The following is a 7,680-nucleotide window of genomic DNA, read 5'->3' as shown; positions in this document are numbered from 1 at the left end:
TAGAACCATCCTCTCTGGAACCACCTCTCAGGTAGTTGAAAGCAGCTATCAAATCCCCCCTCATTCTTCTCTTCTGCAGACTAAACAATCCCAGTTCCCTCAGCCTCTCCTCATAAGCCATGTGTTCCAGACCCCTAATCATTTTTGTTGCCCTTCGCTGGATTCTCTCCAATTTATCCACATCCTTCTTGCAGTGTGGGGCCCAAAACTGGACACAATACTCCAGATGAGGCCTCACCAATGTCGAATAGAGGGGAACGATCACGTCCCTCAATCTGCTGGCAATGCCCCTACTTATACATCCCAAAATGCCATTGGCCTTCTTGGCAACAAGGGCACACTGCTGACTCATATCCAGCTTCTCGTCCACTGTCACCCCTAGGTCCTTTTCCGCAGAACTGCTGCCTAGCCATTCAGTCCCTAGTCTGTAGCTGTGCATTGGGTTCTTCTGTCCTAAGTGCAGGACCCTGCACTTATCCTTATTGAACCTCATCAGATTTCTTTTGGCCCAATCCTCCAATTTGTCTAGGTCCCTCTGTATCCTATCCCTGCCCTCCAGCGTACCTACCACTCCTCCTAGTTTAGTATCATCCACAAATTTGCTGAGAGTGCAATCCACACCATCCTCCAGATCATTTATGAAGATATTGAACAAAACCGGCCCCAGGACTGACCCCTGGGGCACTCCACTTGACACCGGCTGCCAACTAGACATGGAGCCATTGATCACTACCCATTGAGCCCGACAATCTAGCCAACTTTCTACCCACCTTATAGTGCATTCATCCAGCCCATACTTCTTTAACTTGCTGACAAGAATACTGTGGGAGACCGTGTCAAAAGCTTTGCTAAAGTCAAGAAACAATACATCCACTGCTTTCCCTTCATCCACAGAACCAGTAATCTCATCATAGAAGGCGATTAGATTAGTCAGGCATGACCTTCCCTTGGTGAATCCATGCTGACTGTTCCTGATCACTTTCCTGAAGCTGAGCACAGGGCCCCTCTAACTCTAAATCTGCAACTGAGGCTGACCCCTCCCATACAGCTCCCCATGCCACAGCCAGGGGCTGACCTCCACCTCCCCGAGCTCCGCATGCCACTGCCAGGGGCTGGGGCTGGCCCCTAACCCCTCCAAGCTCCATTCTACCTGGGGCTGGGGCTGACCCCCCAAGCCCTGCTGCCTGACACCTCACGTCGCCACCCCCACCCCACACACACACATTCCTCCATGCCCCGCTAGGGTGGCGCACTGGACATTTTTGGTAAACTGGGCATATGTTCACTTGCTCTTCCCAACTGATCGGCGGGGGTGGGGGGAACCTCAGGGTCACCCACACGCTCATCTAAATGCAGGGCTCAGGCCTCTCAGTTTCCAACCACAGCCAACTACACGGGCTGGGGGGAAGGACAAGCCGTGCGTCAGCCGGGGATCCTGCACAGCTGGCTGGATGCTACCTAGTGGGTCCCTGCACAGCTGGATGGATGATGCACAGCTGGAAAAGATGCTGGTGGACACATGTCTAGCAGGATCCAGGGCTGCTCTGGGTGCTGGCTCACAGCTGCGCACATCTGGGGCTCTTACTTACCTGGGCCCATCATTGCTCAGCTCCCTGCGCGTGTCTCTGTGCTGGGGGCTGTGGGTGACAATGAGAGATCTCAGTGGCGGGTAGGAACGTGGCCCTTTGATCCTTCTCAGGGTGGCCCAGCCGCAAACAGGGTGGGGGTGGGCAGAGCAGACCTGAGCTCCGATCACAGCGACCGCAGCGGGAGGGTTTCTGAGAAGCTCCCTAGTGAGTCTGTGACCAAGCCAACAGGATGTGGCACCTGTGTGATGATGTACAGCTGGGAGCTATGACTGTGCAGCACCAGAGGGGAAATGACACAGCACAGATAGGGATAGAACCCAGGAGTCCTGGCTCCCAGCCCCCCCCCCCCACTCCTTTAACCACTGGACACCACTCCCCTCCCAGAACCAGGGATAGAACCTAGGAGTCCTGGCTCCCAGTGCCCTGTGACCCACAGGCCCATTGGTGCCAATCAGCGAAGTGTTCACTGTACTTCATAAGCCAGTCCTGTCTCAGACCTGACAAACTCACTACACCTCAGATCCTGCTTCCTGGTATTTAGCCCGGAAGGGTAGTGTGTGAGGACTCTTCTGAAAGCTGGTAACTTATCAGGCTTCATGCTCACTGCGAGCCGTGTGTACGGGTACTAGTTCAGGGATAATGTCTCTCTCCTGACACCTACGGCTAATGGGCTTGGAGTGACCATCCAGGGAATCTCGTGGCCTGGGGACAGCCCCTTCACACTGGAGGGAGCTGGCAGCCCTCCCTGGCTAGCTGGTGATGGACTACACGGTGTGATGCTGGCAGGCCCAGGCAGCTGGCATTAACTAAGAACTAACAAACTCGTAGCTGGAGAACAGATGGTTCACCTGTGTGTTAATTTCACTCAAAAGAGGGAGGAGTCTTACAAGGATGTATTTAGTGTTTAGAGTCTATGAAATGCTTGTACCTTGCTGCCTGCATCAATCTCGCGTGCAATGTCTGTGTTCTAGGCTATAAGGAAACAAGAATGTTTTGCTTGAAAACATTGCAAGTGTTTGCTCTGAACTTGGGAACCCAGGCATGGGAATCGTCCACCCCACCCCCCCTTTCCGGCATCCACCCAGAAGGACTATCAAAATCAGATGGCCATCCCAGACCATTACAATACAAAAAATTGGTTAATATCCCTCTGGCCCCTGGGAAATGTGACATGCAAGGAAGTGCTGTGGGCTTGGAAGCTGAATGATGTAAATAAAAGGAAGCCATAAGGCAACTTTCTGTCTTTTGGGCTGTTTGACGTCTGAGTGGGCTACAGACCCCAAACTGACACCGGAGCTCTCCAGGGGTTGCCCTGAGAGACACTTTGAACTGACAGACCACTACAGCTCTGGCACTCTTCGGATTTAGATGGTAACTCATTGGGCTTACTCTGCACTCTGGGGTACAGATGTGGGGGCCCACATGAAAGACCCCCTAATCTTATTTCTACCAGCTTAGGTCAAAAACTTCCCCAAGGCACAAATCCTTTCCTTGTCCTTGGATGGTACTGCTGCCACCACCAAGTGATTTAGACAAAGATTCAGGGAAAGGACCACTTGGAGTTCCTATTTCCCCAAAATATCCCCCCAAGTCCCTTCACCCCCTTTCCTGGGGAGGCTTGAGATTAATATACTAACCAATTACCTTTAATAAAAAGACAGACCAGACCCTTTATTTTTAGGACACTAAAATCAATCAGGTTCTTAAAAGAAGAACTTTATTATAAAGAAAAAAGTAAAAGAAGCACCTCTGTAAAATCAGGATGGAAGGTAATTTTACAGGGTGATAAAAAGATTCAAAACTCAGAGGATTCCCCTCTAGGCTCAACTTCAAAGTTACAAAAACAGGAATAAACCTCCCTCTTAGCATAGGGAAAATTCACAAGCTAAAAGAAAAGATTATTGAATGCATTTCCTTGCTTACTTACAATTTTTGTAATCTTAGATGTTCATTTCAGCTATGTTTATAGGAGATGTTTTTTCCTGCCCTGGTCTCTCTCTGTCTGAGAGAGAGAACAAACAAAGAGAGCACAAACAAAACCTCTCCCCTCCCCTCACAGATTTGAAAGTATCTTCTTTCCTTATTGGTCCTTTTGGTCAGGTACCAACCAGGTTATTTGAGCTTCTTAACCTCTTATAGGTAAAATGATTCTGTACCTCTGCCTGTACCTCTGGCTAGGAGGGATTTTAAGTTACTGCATACATAAAGGTTGTTACCCTTCCCTTTATATTTATGACAGCTGTGTATATGTTTGCCTGCTTTAACCTGGAAATAACTGTTATTCCTTTTTCCTAGTTCATAAACCTTTCTATAATCCATTAAGAACATAAGAATGGCCATACTGGGTCAGATGTGTGGTCCATCCAGCCCAGTATCCTGTCTTCAGACAGTGGCCAGTGCCAGGTGCCCCAAGAGGGACTGGACAAATCATCAAGTGATCCATCCCCTGTCACCCATTCCCAGCTTCTGGCAAACAGAGGCCGGGGACACCATTCCTGCCCATCCTGGCTAATAGCCATTGATGGACCAATCCTCCAGGAACTTATCTAGTTCTTTTTTTTTTTTTAATCCTGTTATAGTCTTGGCCTTTAAACATCCTCTGGCAAGGAGTTCCACAGGTTGACTGTGCGTTGTGTAAAGAAATACTTCCTTTTGTTTGTTTTAAACCTGCTGCCTATTCATTTCATTTGGTGGCCCCTAATTCTTGTGTTATGAGAAGGAGTAAATAACACGTCCTGATTCACTGTCTCCACACCCGTCATGATTTCACAGACCTCTGTCCTGTCCCCCCTTCGCTGTCTCTTTTCCAAGCTGAAAAGTCCCAGTCTTATTAATCTCTCCTCATACGGAAGCTGTTCCATCCCCCTCATCATCTTTTTTTTTTGCCCTTCTCTGAACCTTTTCCAATTCCAACAGATCTTTTTTGAGATGGGGCGACCACATCTGCACGCAGGATTCCAGATGTGAGCGCACCATGGATTACAGGATTGGCTACAGGCATTGTCTTTGGTGTAAGATCTAGGTACCAATTGATACGGAGTACGGCTATGTCTCCACTCCCACTTTTGTCAGTATAATTTATGCCGCTCAGGGGTGTGAAAAAAACCACCCCCCAGAGCGACATGAGTTACACCGACAGAAGCGCCAGTGTGGACAGCGCTATGTCGACAGGAGAGCTTCTCCTGACAACATAGGTACCACTGCTCGTTGGGGGTGGTTTAATTATGCCGACAGAAGAGCTCTCTCCCATTGGCATCAAGCGGCTACATGAGGGATCTTACAGTGGCGCAGCTGCATCGGTACAGCTGTGTCACTGTAAACTCGCTAGTGTAGACATGGCCTAAGTGACTGGCGTGACGCTGTATAGAATCTGGGGGACACTTGAGGATATTATGAATATTAATATTGTAAAATTGCAATGAGTTGTGCCAGATAGACCATGTAAGGTATCTGTAAAAATGTTATAATTTACCAGATATGATAATCTCATCTATGCGTTTGTATCACCTTTGTATTATGAGTTATAGATATGTAGGTATGTCTGTATTTCGAACTTGTGCTATGACACCCCCAGGCAGTTTGGCATCAGCACTGCCTAGCCTGCTTGATGGCCCATTAAGGACCATCAGCTACACAACTGACCCACTGAGAGAAGGCAGATACGCCTTGTGACTCAGCAAGGCATGCAGGGACATGCCCATGGATAGAACTCTAAGGCTTCCCGCATGGCAAAAGGCTATTAAAGGCAGCTGCGTCTTCTCTTTTTTGTCTTCAGTCCTGCTTCTTACCTCTGGAGGAACTTTGCTACAAACTGAAGCTCTGAACAAAGGACTGAATGACCCATCCCAGCTGTGGATGTGTTCCAGATAGACTTTCAAGCCAGCAAACTCACCAATACTGCTAGGAACCTGATATATGGACTTTGAAGTCTCTATATGTTTCTGACTGTTTTACCATTTAACATGTCTCTTCTTGTTCTTTCTTTTTTCTTTATAATAAATCCTTAGTTTTAGATACTAAAGGATTGGCTGGCAGTGTGGTATTTTGGGTAAGATGCAAACCTATACTGACCTGATGACGTGACTGGTCCTTTGGGGTCATATTTTTGTATATGTGAGCACAGTTTTTAAATAACTTCTCACTGTATTGGACCTAGGTGCTGATTGGCAGCCAGAAAACTGGAATGCAATAAGGGGCTGTGTGATTTCTTTTTTGCTTTTTGATAACCAGTGTGGGGGATCAAAAGCACAGTTTGTGACTGGTTGAGGAGATTAAATTCAGTATTACCCACCAGTCTTGGAAGTATTTTCTCTCCCTTTTGCAGCCTGCCCTGACCTTGGTATTTCCAGTGAAGACTGCCCCAGACACCATGGATCACAACGGGTCTCTTGGGATGGGGAGCACCCTGAATGTGGGGTGAGTTTTGGTGCCAGTGACCATTTATTACTGAGTCCGGTTTGTTTGGGTGGCGAGATAGACCAAAGCATCTAAGGGGACTGTCCGGGGCTCCATGGTAAAGCTGGTATAGTGATCCAGGCAATCACACTTGGTACAAGTGCTGTGAAATTTAATCACAGAACACAACACCAGTCTAGCGGGTCTGCCCTGTTTCGGCCACGATGCCATGAGACTGGCACCTTCAGTCGTGTGCCACTCCTGGCAGCGTGTCACAAAGTCCCATTGTCCACCCTCGCCCAATCCCAGAACAGTCCACGGGAACCAGTCAAAGCCAGACACGAACAATCAAAGCCACATGGAGGCAGAGATGACCATAGTAACTGGCCGGTGCTTGCCCTGACTGCCACGAGAGACAGTGAGTGGATTCAGCATAAAACAGGGCAGAGGAAGACCCTCTGCAGCCTTTCCCAGAGGAGACGTCTTGGGGCATGGGGTGTTTCAGGAAAGCCTGGATCCTGGGGTGCCAGCCAGCTCTGCAATGGGCTGAATTCTGGGAGGGAAAACCTGTTGGTTAGCTAGGCACGGGAACGATCAGCGAGCGTCCACCCTAGCTGCTGGCATCCTAGTTCGGTTGCTCCTGTACCCATTGGAATCCAGCGCTGTCTCTTGTTTCCAGAGGAAACACAATAAACCCTCTCTTGGTTTTATTCGCTGTGCACACGAAGACTGGGTGTGACACTGTCACAGTGGGTTAAGGGAAAACATGGGTACGCTGTTCCCTTGAGGGCTGAGGAGTGGGATTTCTGTGAGTAGCCAGCATTAGGGGCTGGGTGTAACAGGGGAATTGTTCCAAGGAACTCGGGGGCAACTGCTGTTAACCTGGAGGATGGGGGTAACAAGGTCACTCCCAGTCCTGGTAACCCCAAGTACCATTCCACATAATTCCCCTCCCAGAGCCAGGGATAGAGCCTAAGAGTCCTGGGTTCCAGCTCCCCTTGCTGTAAACACTAGACCCCACTCCCCTTCCAGACCCATAAGGCAGACACAGTAATCACTGCAGATTAGAAACCATGTTGAAGGGTTTAAAAGGCCCCATGTCCAATTCCCCACCCCCCACTGAGCTAGCCAGCCCCCCGCTGCGGGGCTGGATCAGAGCTGCACCCCCAAAAGGGAAAGGCCCCACATCCAATTTCCCATCCCATGATCCAGCCACTCCCCCTCCCTAGGCCTTTCTGCACTACACTCAGGGTCCGTGGAGTCATCGTCTGCTCTGCCAGGGCTGGGCAGGGCAGTTCGGTGGGAAGAGAGGAGAAGAGTTTCCATAGCAGACCCACAAGGAAATCCCACACCAGCGCCTCATCGAACATCTACTGAAATTAATGGACTCCCCTCCCGTTCCCTGAAGGGGTCTGGGGCCAATGGACCCCTCCCCGCTCCCCCAGATAAGGACTGAAATTAACCCTAGAGGAGCAGGCAGAATGAGAAAGCCTTTCCTGAGCTGCAGGCCACTAGCAGAATGTGAGGGGTTTGTCTCCCTCTACTGGCCGGTCCATGTAACAGGATAGGAGTCTACTATAGCTAGTGGAGCTCCTCCTTTAAACTCCCCTTTGAGCTAGAAAGATTATCCTAATGTCTAACCTCAATGTCCCTTGCTGCCAATTAACCCATCACTTCTTGTCCTGCCTTCACTGGA

Source organism: Natator depressus, chromosome 13 (assembly GCF_965152275.1).
Source record: "Natator depressus isolate rNatDep1 chromosome 13, rNatDep2.hap1, whole genome shotgun sequence".
Classification (NCBI taxonomy): domain Eukaryota; kingdom Metazoa; phylum Chordata; order Testudines; family Cheloniidae; genus Natator; species Natator depressus.
Note: the sequence above shows the minus strand (reverse complement) of the source record.